This window comes from Sus scrofa, chromosome 16 (genome assembly GCF_000003025.6).
Source record: "Sus scrofa isolate TJ Tabasco breed Duroc chromosome 16, Sscrofa11.1, whole genome shotgun sequence".
NCBI classification, from domain to species: Eukaryota; Metazoa; Chordata; class Mammalia; order Artiodactyla; family Suidae; genus Sus; species Sus scrofa.
This window is the reverse complement of record NC_010458.4, coordinates 40,010,974-40,025,115: the sequence shown is the minus strand read 5'-3', so window position 1 is coordinate 40,025,115 and position 14,142 is coordinate 40,010,974. Positions and strand designations below refer to the sequence as shown.

General features: G+C 41.8%; 1 long non-coding RNA gene across 9 annotated transcripts in view; it reads right to left on the bottom strand.

The window, feature by feature from the left end:
* Positions 1-14,142, bottom strand: part of LOC102161888 — a 126,116-nt gene that overhangs the window by 59,613 nt on the left and 52,361 nt on the right. For 6 of the 9 annotated variants that reach the window (XR_001301840.2, XR_001301839.2, XR_002339761.1 and 3 more), the window contains exons 4-5: positions 6,639-6,696; positions 4,368-4,490 (exon numbers count right to left, since the gene is read on the bottom strand). This is a non-coding gene — a long non-coding RNA (uncharacterized LOC102161888). Of the gene's footprint in view, positions 1-3,065; positions 3,736-4,367; positions 4,491-6,638; positions 6,697-11,073; positions 11,308-14,142 lie in introns of those variants that run through there. The other 3 variants (XR_001301838.2, XR_308426.3, XR_002339762.1) reach the window with 3 other exon arrangements.

Below are 14,142 nucleotides of genomic sequence, written 5' to 3'. Positions count from 1 at the left end.
CTGTGTGTTTGTAGTATTTTGTATTAAAAGGAATAACAATTCTGAGAAAAAATCCCAGAAGGAAATAGACCAAAAGAGTGTTAAATAAGAATGGTGAGCTTATTGGTGAATATTCCCTATCTCCATTGTCAGTTCTATGTACCCCTCCAAAAATTAAAGTTGGTAACCAAATGAAAGTCTTAAGAATCATATCTCAAATAGCAGTTCATTTCCATAAACTGAATTGCCAAGTAATTCTTAGCTTATTTTAATCAAGAAAATTCAGAGAGCAAGTATACCCTCCCCCTGAGAAAGATCCAAGAAATGGCTAACACTGAGCATTACTAAATGTAGCAAAACTACTACCCAACTTTAAAATACATAAAATGATCTTATCTAGAACTTGTTCTGGAAGAACTGGATACACATTTTCTCCTTAAAAAATAGTAAGTGAGGAAGTTCCCTTGTGACACAGTGGGTTAAGGATTCAGTGTTGCTGCAGCTATACCATAGGCTACAACTGCAGCATGGGTTTGATCCCTAGTCTGGGGAACTTCTACATGCTGTGGGTACAGCCAAAAAAAAAAAAGGTGATAATTCCAATAAAAACATCTTAGGAATACTAAACTTCAATACTTGCTCATTAGATAGTATAATCCTTTAAAATCTATTTTTGGATCATATATATATATGATCACTTATATATATGGCTTCAGAGTGTTTTTTAAGTAAATAATTCAAGTTCATGTAACATTGATAATAGCACCTCAGTCTCCTGAATATTTATGGACTGGCAAACCTGATGTTACCCAAACCTTTCCACATGCCCAGAGAAAACCATCCAGTGAGGTATTTGTCCATGTCACTTAAGACCTCCTCATTAACCTATACTCACCAACAGCAGGTTAACAAATTCTTAAATTGTTTTGCCTATGGTAGGAGAAAATGGTATCTCACTGTGGTCCTTTTACCCCTTTTGAGAGTAGCATAATATTTCATTGTGTGAAAGTAAAATAATCTATTTTTATTTTTTATTTTATTTATTTATTTATTTGTTTGTTTGTTTATTGCTTTTTAGGGCGGCACCTGTGGCATATGGAAGTTCCCAGGCTAGGGGTCTAATTGGAGCTGTAGCCGCCGGCCTACGCCACAGCCACAGCAACGAGGGATCCGAGCCGCATCTGCAACCTACACCACAGCTCACGGCAACGCCGGATCATTAATCCACTGAGCGAGGCCAGGGATCGAACCCGCAACCTCATGATTCCTAGTCGGATTCGTTAACTACTGAGCCACGACGGGAACTCCAAATACTTCTCTGTTAATGGTGTTGTAGATGACTTCCAATTTTTGCTATCATAAACAGTGCTGCAATCAACTTTTTGGTACATATATCTTTATACATGTTCTTTTACATCCTTCGGATAATTCAGTATTTTGCTCCTTGTTGCCAGACTGCCTTACTTTCGGGTAAGCATAAGTCTTGTTCTAGGTAAAGGTTCTAGAAAGAAGCCTCAATTTCTAGATTAAATTCTAAGACAAAATATTTTCATTTATATTTAAAAATTTTATGTTTTATTACTTGTAAATTAAAGTCTTCCTGCATGCCATTATCTATAGATATAACTTGTTTTTAGGAAAAAATGTAAATATAATAGTCCAAACTTATGAAACAAATAAGGTAGGGAATGACTATCTGCATTACAAAATTATTTTCTTTTTACAAAATGGTACCAATTTAAACTGAAATCACCCTGAAAAGACTTGAAATATGACCAAATTTGCAATCATTCAAGTCATACATAATATATCAAGAACATATCAAGCACACAAAGTGAGGTGTATTTATTTGAACATGATTTAATGAATCTGAGGAGGTTGATTAAATATTTTGCTGGTTTTTGAGAGGTCAGTTGTATACAGTCTAAGAAATCCATGAAGGTTTAACAAATTTAAACTGTAATTTTGTGATATTTTTTCTCTAAAACTCTTGGGTTTTTTTTTGTTTTTTGTTTTTTTTAAAGACTGTGCTTCAAAAGCAGAAAGAATATCCATTTCCCCTCCCTTGTTTGTCAAGCTTCCCAGTGCATGCCAGCCAACAGAGTGGCATATGGCACATAACATGCATAGTCAACCTCCCACCAGCATATTTGCAGAACCAACAGTACATATTGAACTAAACCACACCTCATGTAAAAGACTTTTAATCATCCTTTACTCTTTGGTGTAGGAGAATGGTGGTAGTGGGGGTTGAGGGAGGGAGAGCTGCTAGTTGGCAAGACAGCTGAGGGGAATGGAAATATATCCTTACTGAGGGGGGTGGTGGCCTTCTTATTCATTGGCTCTAATTCCCTCGCCAGACAAATGAAATGACAATGCTGTAGGGCTTAGAAAAACTGGGGCAACTTTGGGGCAGTGGGCGGCTGAGAATTAATGACAGCCTGCCTGGGCCTTTGAGTGGCAGATAAAACACACAGATATACACTTTGCACATTTAACCAGATCCACTCCTCACAGAGTTTCCCAATCTTTTGTCCCAGTCACTCATCTTCTTAAGCCTGATTCAGAAAAATGCATATACCATGTCAAATACTTTTGTTTTTGTAGGAAGACTGTAACATAGATGTTTGAGGGGATAGTTTGGCATTTTCCCAGCACATTCGGGAATCCCTGCCTGCACTCTGACCATAATTAGTGTGTGGCCTTCAGAATGTAGGCCCAGGAGGAAAGAGGCCCACATAGGCCAGGCCCACTTGGCTCTTCCCTCTTTCCCTTCCTCACTTCCGCCCCTCTCCCCCCATCAGGCAGTCCAGCTGTAAACCATGCTTACCAGGTGCCTACTGGTCATCCCTAGAAGGCCACACAAAGTGTTGCACCCAGGGGCTTGTTTGGCACTTTCAGAGTTTATAGCCTCTGGACTAGAAAAGGAATGACCCATTTTATTTTATGAGGTCAGTGGGAAATTAAAGTAATTAGCAGGAAAAGGACTGGACTGGGTGTCAGAAGACCTGGTTTTACTTCCAGCTGGGCCACTACTTAGCCATGTAACCTTGGGCAAGAAACTTAGTCCCTGCAGACCTGTTTTCTTTTTTTTTTTTTTTTTTTTTCCCAGCTGAAAAATGAGGTCTGAATGAAGTCATCTGGGGAGTAGAACTGAGCCAAGTGATCAATTTTCTATGTGGGTGGCTGTGCCTATGTGGCTGTGTGTGTATATGTGTAAAGTATGAAAAGATAAACCCAAGAAGATATGGACTGAAGCAACTACAGCACAAACACTCAGAAGTGAAAGTGAGCAGCTGGAATGGTGAGGAGGTGTGTCAAAGGGGAGAAACTTCTTTCCCAATGGCACTGTAAAACAAATTGCCCTAAAACTTTAGTGGTATGAACCGAAAACCAATTTGTTAAAAACGATCTTTTTAAATGATTTTGTGGGTTATGAGTTACGGAAGGGCTTGGCTGCTTTGCTGTCACAAGGCATTTCTCAAGAGGTTGCAGTCAGATGTTGGTGGAGACTGCAACAATCTGAAGGCTCCACTGAGCTGAGTCGTCAACACATCTGGGGACACCCAAGATGGCCTGTCCACATGGCTGGCAGTGGATGCTGGCTGTTGCTGGAAGCTGAGCAGGGCTGTGACCAGAAGGCCTTTCCAGCATGACTTTCTTAGGGGAGATACACTCTATGTGGCAGCAGACTTCTCTCAGAGCAAGTATCCAAAGAAAAGAAAGCAAAACTGGCATGGCTTTTTCAGATCCAGCCTGAAAAGTCACATAGCAACCTTTCTATCATACTTAATTGGTCAAAGCAGTCACTGGCTCATCCTGGTTCAGAGAAGCGTGTGGGGCACTCTTGCTCTTGATGAGAGGATGTTTAAGAATGTTGGGGTCAAGTGCCAAAGTGCCACAGACACCTGACAAGAATGCTCTGATTTTTCTCAGTATCTTTGAAATAAATGCCTTGATAATTTATATAATGTAATCAGCTTTCTGAGATAAGAGGATTCTTGAATAACCTGGTTTGCTGAGTGCTTATGACGTGAATATACTTAAAGAACCACAGCGCTTCTTAAGTAATGTCTATAGCTCCGAATCTGAGATAACTTTAACTTCCATAGCTGTTTGATGTGAATAAAGTTAGCTACCTAACTCCTCAGTGCAAGGAAAAGGCAAAGAGCTGTGAAAAATCAGATAACTAGACTATTATTTCTAGACTGATTGGATGCTTCAGAAACAGGCTTCTGCTCCTGGGAATCGGACAGCTCACTGTGAATATGGGACAATAATGCTACACAACATGTAGGAAAGAGACCCAACTCACCAGGAGTGCCTGGGAGCAGGCTGTGACCAAGGGAAGACACCCCAGAGTAGATCTCAGGTAAAATGTACCCTACCTGGACTTGAGCTCTTCTGAGGCTGGTGGCTGAGAGCAAACACACTTCACGTGCTTCCTTGGTCTAATTTCAAGGATTACTCCTTCCCATCTTGTGCAGCTGCCATCAGACTGATTTTAGTTCCTGGGGATTAAACAGTTTCTGAAGGTTGTTATCACTCCCCTTCAGTGGAGCATATCTTCAAACACCTTCCTGGATAATTACCATGGCCTAGTGATTGGGCAATCACCAGAGTGGCTTCAGACACACACACACACACACACACACACACACACACACACACACACCCCTCCAGCATATTCTTTTGTGTTTGTTTTGTTTTTGCATTTTCAAAGCCCAGCGGTTTCTGAGAGACAGTAGAAGGACAAAATAAAAAGACATATGGTAGTGCTTAAATTATTCCCCCAAAGGGAAAGTGTCCAATATGAAATTATTCCATCTTCCTACTATTCTGGGGTGGGGAGGGAGGCCTTTCAACCAAGAAAATTATAGTATACCCACAATACCCAGAGGAGAACTGAATTATATTATCAACTTCCAAATACAGTCAGCAATATTTTACCAGAAAAGCTGTTTTGCAAAAATTAAACCTCTAATGTTTACACTGGGAAATACCTCCAGTCTTCTCTGCCATCTCCCCCAGTCCTCTGCACACATACCCACCCAACCCCCCACCCACCCACCATACACAAACATACATACACAATCTCTTTTGCTTCCCAGAATTCTTTGTTTGGTTCACCTCTTTTATACTAACATGCGCATAGGTGATTCTGTAGTGAGATGCCCAAATATCTCCAAAAGGAAAGATTACACAAAGTAGAATTCTGTCTCTCATTTTTCAAAATGTTCTAAGAACCGGGAATTCCCGTTGTGGCTCAGTGGTTAATGAATCCAACTAGGAACCACGAGGTTGCGCGTTCGATCCCTGGCCTTCCTCAGTGGGTTAACGATCAGGCATTGCCGTGACCTATGGTGTAGGTCACAGACGAGGCTCGGATCCTGCATTGCTGTGGCTGTGGCATAAGCTGGCGGCTACAGCTCCGATTCAACCCCTAGTCTGGGAACCTCCATATTCCACGGGTGCGGCCCTAGAAAAGACAAAAAAAAAAAAAAAAGATTGTCAGTTTGGGGAGTTCCCGTCGCGGCTCAGTGGTTAACAAATCTGACTAGGAACCATGAGGCTGTGGCTTCCATCCCTGGCCTTGCCCAGTGGGTTAAGGATCCGGCGTTGCTGTGAGCTGTGGTGTAGGCCGGCGGCAACAGCTCCGATTCAACCCCTAGCCTGGGACCCTCCATATGCCCTGGGAGCGGCCCAAGAAATGGCAAAAAGACCGAAAAAAAAAAAAAGTTCTAAGAACCTATAGACTCCTCTGATATGAGCCATGGAACATGGCCAGAAGGAAATCAGCGAGACAATTTTGTGAGATCTTTTTTTAAATTATTCCCCCAACTTGATAACTAGAGGAGGGAGGTGGGGGTTGGGTTTGAGCTTTTTGTTCTTTTACCCAGTTTGTGCAACTTCAGTCCATTTAAGCCAGGCTTATGCATGCTATATAAAGGTTTTATAAACTTTGAGAAGTATTTTTAAACTTCGATTTTAGAAACAAGTGATGCATTCACGGTTCAATATGAAAATACTGTAAAATGTATATATTGAGAGATGTGTCCCCGTCTACTCCAGTCCCTTCCCATCTCACCCCTGCTCCTTATAGGTAAGCACATTGCTAATTTCTTGTGTATCTCTCCGTTGTTCATGCTAACACAAGCAAACGCAAACATGTCCATAATTTCCTCCCCTTCTCATTGTTTTTGAGATGGAATTTAAGAGAGAAAGAACTGGCTTTTTTTGCTCTAGTGGTGGGAACACAGAAGTGGAGAAAACATAATGGGATATCAGAAGGTCTTAAGAATGGAAGTGATTTCTCAGTTATTTTGATTCCCCCAATCACTTTCTTTGACATTACTTCTTTGATTCAATCTATTCTTTGTGCCTCTTGAGTCTTTAAACTTCCAAACTCTACTGTCTACAAAAGGAAGATTTTAGATAATTTATGTAGTTCATCTCTTGCTTAATAACAGAGACTTGTATATGGCATCTCCTTAAGAAAAGAACAAAAAGCACAACAGCATGTTCAGAACAGGGTCCCCTTGAAAACAGCTCCCCTCAACCAGAAGTCTGACCATGGACACTCAAGTGCGGAGGCTCATCATGATCTGAAGGAAGAATATACATTCTGACCCAGAATCTTTTCTGTGTCTTATACGTACCCATGCACAGAGAAAACGAGGGCCTTAGAAACATCTCACTCTTCTGATACTTGGGAGTCTACAAAATTAAACAATTTTGTGGATTTTAGAACAACCACAGGAATATGCAGGTAACCAGATAACTGACATTAGCTATTGTGTGGGACTCTACCAGACCTCAAAAACAAAAAATTTAAAACTCATATTTTAGAAATAAACAAACAACAATGACAACAATCTGTCTTTCGAGCAAGTTGAACATGATAATGATGTAATTTACTATCATTTTTTTGGTATGCAGTATTACATTCCAGTTGAATAAAAGACAAACTAAATTGTGAGTGACATATAGAGTAAGTGATTGCATGGGTCACATCATAACAATTGCTTTACAAGCTGATACTCTCCTAAAGAGTCGTAAGATAGATGAGTTTGGCAAAATCAAATAAAATTTGATTAAGCATTTAAAGAAATCCTTAAGATGACTCATTTATTTTGATTTTTTATTTAAAATGAAATACATATGAACATTTTACAATGTCGTAATAGGACAAAAAAGCATGCAATAAAACTAATCTCCCTCCCACCCCATCGCAGTTTGTCAGGCCTATTCCTCAGATACAACCAACATACCACTTTCTAATGTTTCCCACAGAAATATTCTGCATATTGTAGTACGTAAATCTTTTTTTATTAAAGTATAGTTGATTTACAATATTGTACTAATTTCTGCTGTACAGCAAAGTGATTCGGTTATATATATTACATATATTAACAGTTTTATATACACACACATTCCTTTTACAAAATATTCTTTTACATTATGGTTTATCACAAGATATTGAATATAGTTTCCTGTGGTATACAGTAGGATCTTGTTGTTATCCATTCTATATATTATATTTTGCATCTGCTAACTCCAAATTCCCACTCCATCCCTCCCCCACCCTGCTCTCCCCCTTGGCAACCTTAAGTCTGTTCTCTATGTCTGTGAGTCTATTTCTGTTCTGTAGACAAGTTCATTTATGCCATATTTTAGATTCCACATATAAGTGATATCATATGGTATTTGTATTTATCTATCTGACTCACTTCATTTAGTATGATAATCTCTAGGTCCATCGACATTGCTGCAAATGGCATTGTTTCATTTTTTATGGCTAAGTAATATTCCATTGTGTATATGTACCACATCTTTTTTTAATTTTATTTTTTAAATTATAGTTGATTTACAATGTTCTGTCAATTTCTGCTATACAGCAAAGTGACCCAGATATATATACATATTCACACATTCTTCAATGTACCACATCTTCTTTATCCATTCCTCTGTCGATGGAATTTAGTTTGCTTCCATGTCTTGGCTATTGTGAACAGTGCTGCTGTGAACATTGGGTGCATGTAACTTTTTGAATTATAGTTTTGTCTGGATAAGTATCTCTTTTTTAAAACACAAACAAGAGCATGCCATAAACCTATTCTTTACTTGGCTTTAGTCTCTATCAGCACATGCACACCTATGCTGCCAGATATCTAGCTGAAAGGAAGGACCTCAGGTTATTCAGCCAGGCCCCCAATGTGTGACGATTCCTCTATGATGTGATTAAGAATGTTGGTAAAGTAAAACAAAATCACCTTCTCATGATATCTTTTTGTAAGTGTATTTGTCATACACTGAGTGTTGTCCCCTCTCCTTTTCTGGCATCTGTAAACTCATATGTTCCCCCCAAGTGATCACGTGTTGCCTGATAGCTAGGGCCTGAAAACTGCTCTTTTAAACATTTTGTTTTAGTTTTTTAGTTGTTTCAGGCAGGAGGATAAAATCAAAACCCTGTTATTCCATCTTGGCCAGAAGCAGAAGTGTCATATTTTTTAAACATCGAAGTGTTTCCTAAACTTGGATGTATACAATCATCTGAGCAACTCACTAAAAATGAAGATTCCTTGGCTCCCACCCAGAAATTCTGATTCAGCGGGGCTGGGAATCTGTATTTCTAATCAGTGGCTCAACTAACATAGCCCTGCCATGGACCAGACTGGTTGTTTGGGAACCACTGGCTTTAAGGATGACTGTATTTATTTGTCAGCTATCCTCAAGTGATACCACCATATGGACAGTTTGTTTTTCAGATGAACAAAATAGAAGTAAATGATGAGATAGATTTCTTGCCAGACTTTGAATTACTGAGTTTTTGGAAACATACTGCTGCCTCTGAAGAGTGTCTGAAGGGGCCAGAGTTCTCTTCCAGAGGGACAGCTCCACTTGGCAGGTGACACAACAGACGCAATGAGCTTGAAGGCAGGTTAGAGATGAGGTGGAAGGGGCGCATTTACTTGTCTGCACAGAAAGGGCACAGATCCCAGCAGCTTCAGCTTAAACTCATTTTGGGCAATATTTTTGGCTTGAGTGGTTTTATGCTTTTAGAGTTCCATTTTTAAGCACTGGGCCTGTCCAAACCCACTGAAGCTAAGCTGAAGCGTCCAAGGAAGATGCTGAGTTTCACACTGATCTCTGCTGAGTCTGGAAAAATTTCTCAGATTTGTCCAAACTGCTTTGTTGAGAAACCAAAACAAAAATCACTAATCCCAGTGGGGTTTGTAGGATCCTGTGGTTTTCATCCCAAACTATGGCAAAAGCAATTGTCAGTCATGTGACTTACAAGCCCAAAGGTTTCATTATGAAACCTGAAAGAAACCCACAAACTTCAGTCTTAAAATACACTCCCAAGAGAAAAAGTGGGAAAAAAAAAAAAAAAAAAAAAAAGAAGGAAAGAAAGAAAGAAAAAAATCTTCTTAGCGTTGGCCTGGAAGCACAGACTAAGGAAACATGTCCAAACCAAATGTTGTCAGGGCTCACTACATTTAAATCCTAAACTGAATTTTATTCCATTGGGATGACATTGTTTATTAACACTGTAGAAACTGGATTGTCTAGAAAAGTTCAGGAGAGCTGGAGGCTCTCTCTTGTTTGTGCTATGAACAGAACTGGCCTGCTGTTAAGTAAACAAAATTAGTTCAACAACATAAATGATGTTTTATTTTGCCGTATCTCCCTTCCCCTAGGATATGTGGACAATAAATTATGAAAGTACTTATACTTTCTATTTTTTAATATAAAATTTTAGTCATCAAATGTCAGATCCTTTTACAACAATAATTCAAATTCTAAGATACAAAAGAATAACCTAGAGAATTTGTGACATCTGTATATTCTTGTTATCCATCACATTGGGATGTGACAAACTATTTCAAAATGTAGAAGTTTAAGAAATAAGCATTTTACTAAATTTCAGGATTTTTTGGGTTAGGAATTCTGACAGGGCTTAGCTGAGCAATTCTTCTGCTCAATGTGATCATCTGGGTCACCAACTGGTTTTTAGCTGGTGGCTGGTCTCACCTGGAAGATCCAAGACAGCTTCACCCTCATCCCTGGAAAATTGTAGATAGACTGAAAAGCTGGCTCAGCCGGGCACTTCTCCCTCTCCATATAGCCATAGAATCTCTCCACATGCTCCAGAGCTCCCAGAGACCACCTAGGCCTGGAACTGGCACAGCATCACCTCATTGTTCAGAACAGCCATGGGCCAATTTTGATGGGGAGCAGAAACAGACCCCACATTTTTTTTTAATGATTTTAATTTTTTCCATTATAGCTGGTTTACAGTGTTCTGTCAATTTTCTACTGTACAGCAAGGTGACCCAGTCACACATACATATATATATATATATTCTTTTTCTCACATTATCATGCTCCATCACAAGTGACTAGATATAGTTCCCAGTGCTATAAAGCAGGATCTCATTGCTTATCCATTCCAAAGGCAACAGTTTGCATCTATTAAACCTAAATTCCCAGTCCATCCCACTCCCTCTCCCTCCCCCTTGGCAACCACAAGTCTGTTCTCCAAGTCCATGAGTTTCTTCAGACCCCACCTCTTAATGGGAGAAAAGTCAAAGAATTTGTGGCCATCTTTTATCCACTACAATGCAAATACCAGAGTTATTCCTAGAAATTCTGATTTAGTCGGTATGTGGTAGGGTCCAAGATCCTGCTTTTACTTTTTGGCTGCACTCCCAGCATGTGGAAGTTTCAGGGCCAGGGATTGAACCTGTGCCACAGAAGTGACTCAAGCCACAGCAGTGACAACACTAGATCCTTAACCCACTAGGCCACCAACTCCAAGATTCTGCATTTTAGAAAATAACCCAATGAGATTCTGGTGCAAAGAATCCTCATAGCACACTTTGAAAAATGCCACTTTATAAGATGTGATGGAAAGTGTGTTATCGGAGTTCCTGATGTGGCTCAGTGGTTAACAAATCCGACTGGGAACCATGAGGTTGCGGGTTTGATCCCTGGCCTCGCTCAGTGTGTTAAGGATCTGGTGTTGATGCAGCTCGGATCCCACGTTGCTGTGGCTGTGGCGTAGATAGGTGGCTACAGCGCTGATTCGACCCCTAGCCTGGGAACCTCCAGCCCTGAGAAGACAAAAAAAAAAAAAAAAAAGAGAGTGTGTTATAATGAATCTGTCCATCAATTAACAAACATTGACTGATTGTGTGATGTGTGCCCAGAATCTCTTTAGGTGCTGTGGAGAGTAGAAAAGGATCATAAGGAAGAGATCTCAGCCCTGAAGGCGCTCACACTCCTTGAAGCCAGGGTGCAGGGGAGTCTGAATGCCAGGATCCCCTGTGGGAGAAGGCAAAAGGGAGGAGGGGGTAGTACTAAGTGGGTGTGTCACCAAGGTGACTGAGGCAAGCACCTGAAGCAGAACCATGGGAATCAGATCAAAAAGTGTCGCAATGAGTAGGTGGGTAGAATAAATTATGGGGGGAAAGGGAGCTGTTCTCGGAAAAGTTTCTAGACAGAAATAGGGATGGAGCAGAGCAAGGAAGCAGGGGGCATGACAGCTCCTAAGCAGATTTTTCAAAGTGTGATCTTTTTTCGCAGGTGTTTGACAGGACCACTTCCCCTCATCTTTTATTCCTCCCCAATCCTGGCTTTCTTTCTGGTCCTATTTGCCTGTGCTGCTGCTCCTGTTTCAACATGCCAAGCAGCTCAGCTCCAGGACAGGACAGCCAGTTCTCTCAGTAACAACATGGACCTTCAGGGTGGGCTTTTGACTCACCCTGCATATGGCCTCAGCAACCAAATCATCTCTGGATCCTACCCCAGAGCAGACACTGTATGCATGTGTGTGTGAGAATGTGCATGTAAAGGGGTGACTCCTGGGGGAGGCATAGGGTTAGGAAGCCTTCAGGAGCTGGGTCAAGCTATGAAGGGTATAATCGAGGGTCTGAGCACACTGCTGAAAATAATATTGAGAAAGATCATTTGTAATCTAGAGATACATGGGATGAGAGATAACAGCGAAATGAACTTGGTGGCCTCAGACTAGAAGAATGGGTTGGGACAAGTGCTGGAAGAGAAGGCCATCTGTAAACAGGATTATGTTGTAGGATGGCACAGGGGATAAAACCTGGCTACTAAAATGTCTTATTTGGCTGGATAAAAACACTTCATCCCGTGGAAAATAGTCCCTTTTGTCCTGATCAGAGGCTGTGGTCAGCGCTAAGTCTAAGTTTTGAAAAGCCAGTACTAAAAGCCAGGACAAGTAGTAGCCAGGGACGGTGTCAGCAACCAGGCAGGGACCTGGGCACAAAGGGAAGTTCAGTGTTTATGGTGAGCCAGGCAGGAATCAGCCAGGCAAGGAGTCAGAGGATAGGCCGAAAGCAGGCTGGGCAGCCATGGTCTCACAGAACAGGGAGCTCTCTGGGCCAGGGGATGCTCACATACAGGCAGCACAGGGAGACACAGATTTCCAGAAACTGGGTCAGAAAGATAGGCATGGATCACACCTTTTTGTACATGGTCTTATTCCCAGCCACGGCTAGGGCAGGAGGCAATCACAAAGTCAGTCCATGGAGTTCCTGTCATGGCTCAGCAGTTAATGAACCCAACTAGTAAGTATCCATAAGGATTTGGGTTCGATTCCTGGTCTTGCTCAGTGGGTTAAGGATCTGGCATTGCCGTAAGCTGTGGTAAAGGTGGCAGACGCAGCTCGGATCCTGTGTTGCTGTGGCTGTGGGGTAGGCTGGCGGCTGTACCTCTGATTCGACCCCTAGCCTGGGAATCTCCACATGTCACAGGTGCAGCCTTAAAATGACAAAGACAAAAACAAATCAGTCCAGGGCCACTGGGTCCATCTTCAGGACAGGATAGGAAGGGAGGCCTCTGCCAACTAGATGAAGGTGTCCCTCAGGCAAGCAGCTGGTGCTGCTATGAGCTCTAGGGGCCCTTTCCTCCAGGCAAAGGATTCAACCCCCACTGCAGGTTTATCAAGCAACTGCAGTCTGGACTAGCCCTGAGCAGGGCCTTTGTGCAAGGCAGAAAGTACGTAACCATACAAGGTGACCCCAGTGTAGAGGCAGGGATGAGGCTGATTTCTGTCCTGAATGTTTGAATCCACTGGCCAGAATTTGATTTTGTTTTTTTTTTTGGCTAGAATGCCGAACCTGGGCCTGGGATCAAACTTGTGACGCAGCAGCTACCCAAGCAGCTACAGTGACAATGCCAGATCCTTAACCTGCTGCACTACAAAGGAAACTCCCTAGAACTTGTTATTTTTTTTTTAAACCATAAGTCAGGAAACGTTGGGGTTTCTCCGTACCTCATCAGACACAGGGGTGGTAAATAAGTCAGCACCAGAGGGATACAAAACATTAACACCGGGCTAATTGGGAAAACAGGGAGCAAGTGACTAGGTCCAGGGCATCTGGTGCCTACGTACTGTCACGCCAGCCAGCTATCCAGTAAATGGCTGCTTGAATAAGGATGAACTGAGAAAGGCTACTGAAGGCACTGCTGCCAAAAATATTGTTCCAGTTGAATGGTAAGCCATGTTCCACACCCTGGCAATTGGAGGACGAAAGCGTCTGCTGAGCTCCTTTTAAGATCAGGAAAATACCACCTCATTGTGGAGTTACTGCTGAAGATTTCAGGACAGTCACATCAAACACACCAGTGCTCTATTTTGCCAGCCACTCCGGGTGGGGGGTGGGGGTGGGGTGGTGTCTTTGACCAAAAAGCTTTTCTTTTGCTAGTCAAATAAAAACCCTTAAAATACCTCTACTTTCTAATTCATCCATCCACCCATTTCCTTATCTGGAGATTCCAGCTTTCCCTGTGAGTGTGTTGGTTCTGGCAAGAGGGCTCTTGACCCGATTTTTTTTTTAGTCGGTCCAACCAGTTAGTTTTGACTTAGGCTAATCTTTTGTTCAGTATTTCTTGAATGCTTGAGGTGTGCCAGACACTGTGCTCAGGGAATGCAGAGATAATTATGACATGGTCCCTCCCTCAAGGAGTCTGTAGCATGGACGGAAGGAGGGACTGCTGGACAATGGCTGCCTACCCAGCACCCATTCCTTCTTTCTTCCTAGCAGAATCCTAACCCTCCTTTCACCTCCCCTAAACACACACACACACACACACACACACACACACACACACACAGAGCCTACTTTG